Consider the following 2,426-nt stretch of genomic DNA (forward strand, 5'->3'; position numbering starts at 1 on the left):
TCCAGTGCTCATGATAATTACCTCGCTTTCTTTCTCTTTAAGGTAGCCCGATTAGATTCATCATCTACGATTACAAACAAACGCCACGATAGGACTCCTATTGGAACCCCTGCGGCTGCCCATACGATTAAAAGTATCGCTTCCATAGTTTCTTCGCCTTGTTTCTTATGTCGTCATATGTTTCAGATAAAACAGCCATAAGAAGCCAGAAACCAACTAAGTAATCCAGCAGGAAGAAACTGGCTTCTTCGGCTTCCACTATGAACCCTTAGGATTCAAGATGGAGTCAAGTTGGTCAATAACCGCATCAGCCATTCCAATCTCTTGTTTGTGAACTTCGTTCTCAGAGTGAATCTTACTGATGCGGTCTAAGTTGCGCTGATGTTGAGCACTACGCTGTGCCTTAGCAGTTTGCAACTCATCCTGCTTTTTCTTCAAAGGAGCCATAATGGAATCCACAGTGGAAATCTCACCTAGCCCTACTAAACGTAATAACCATTTAAGCATCTTAATACCTCATAACGGACACCTGTCCGATCTAATTAATATCATCAAGGGTACTCTAGGAATACCCTTTGTGATACGAATTAAAACTTGTATTTAATCGCTGCGGTAAAACCATCGTCATTGACTTTGGTCATATCGTCTTTGTACTCACCGTAGACTTTAAGGTTCTTATCGAACTTATACTCAGCACCTACAGTGTAGTAGTTAGTGAAGTCCATACCTGCAAAACCAGCTACGTCAACGTGACGGTAGTTATAACCAGATACAAGATCAACTTGAGGTAGTACATGATACTTACCTGCTACTTCCACACCCTTAGCATCCACAGAGGTTCCATGGGTAGTCTTGGTGTGCATGTAGGAGCCTAAGGTTGCCACGTAGAAAGTGTCACCATCATAAGCGGCTGCTAGTTGGTACATATCAGAGTGATCATAAGCTGCTGAATCAAAGTCAGCGTAACCATATGAACCACCTACACTAACCTTACCGAAGCTGTGAGATACAGCACCTACATAAGATTTAGCATTAACACCATGACCAGCATTAATCCATAGCGGAGTGAAGTTCTCATTCTCAGTCATAGAGAAAGACGACACGGTAGCCCCTGAGGTGTTCTTAACGCGAAGCGTATTGTCACCACCAGAGAAACGAACGTTAGCTGATGCACCGCTGTAGCTTAGGATATCAGTGTAATCAGTCACGAAATCATCGGCTGAGTTCTGGTGTCCATAGGTAACTACAGTGTTGCCATTGTGCTTAAAGCCAGCGTAAACGTCTTTAGCGAATACACCGTCTTGATGGTTAGCTTCGACTTCACCGAAACCAATCACAGATACCTTATCGTTCACCTTATGCTCTAAGGTTACGTTAAGACGAGCACGACTAACATCATGATCATTTGAGTTATAACGAGCTGCTACACGACCACCTAGGTCTACCGAGTTGACACCATCATTATGTAAGGTGACTGCACTCGCGGTTCCCGATAGGGCTGCCGTGGCAATAGCCGCTGCTAATAGTAATTTATTCATTGCTTGTTCCTTAGTGTTAAACCGGACAGGTGTCCGATTCAATTAACGTTGAGGACATGGATTTCTTGATTTGATGAACCGCGCCATTTGAGATTAACATCCCGTAGGTCTTCCACATAAAGTCCATCAATGAGCACATCGAGGTAAGGTAAGATTTCCCTCTGCATCGGGGTAAGCTCATCAAGAGTGTAACCTGTCCACAGCCAGATTGTTTTATTGGTTTCATCTTTAACTCTCTTAGCGAGTTTAAGGACTTCCGGTAGATTCTTAGGGTGTAAAGGTTCACCACCAAGAATTGATAGACCAGCCAATTTAATATCTTCTCTCTTTAAGGTAGCCAGAATACCGTCCTCAACTTCTTGAGTGTATTCAGAGCCATGAGAGAAGCCCCAAGTTGCCTTGTTGTAGCAACCTTTACAGTAGTGTTCACAACCAGAAACGTAGAGGGCACATCGAGTACCCTCACCGTCCACTACATCTACTGGATAGAATTGTGAGTAGTGCATATTATTACTTATACTTCAAATGTTTAACACGTTTTTCAACTTCTTCCTGCTTACCGGGGTTAAATGGCCGAGCATCAGGAGATCCCAAATAACCGCACACACGGCGAGTCACTGAGACTGTCTTAGGATTGTGATTACCACAACTAGGACAAGTGAAGCCTTTTGATGTAGCATCGAACTCACCCTCATAACCACATTCATAACACTCATCAATCGGAGTGTTAGTACCATAATAAGGCACGTGGTCATAGGCGAAATCCCAGACGTCTTCTAGGGCATCTGGATTGTGATTCAAGTTCGGATACTCACCGTAACAGATAAAGCCACCGCTAGAGATATGCGGATATGGTTCCTCAAACATAATCTTGTAATAAGGATTAGT

Source organism: Babylonia areolata, unplaced genomic scaffold (genome assembly GCF_041734735.1).
Source record: "Babylonia areolata isolate BAREFJ2019XMU unplaced genomic scaffold, ASM4173473v1 tig00015408, whole genome shotgun sequence".
Taxonomy (NCBI): domain Eukaryota; kingdom Metazoa; phylum Mollusca; class Gastropoda; order Neogastropoda; family Buccinidae; genus Babylonia; species Babylonia areolata.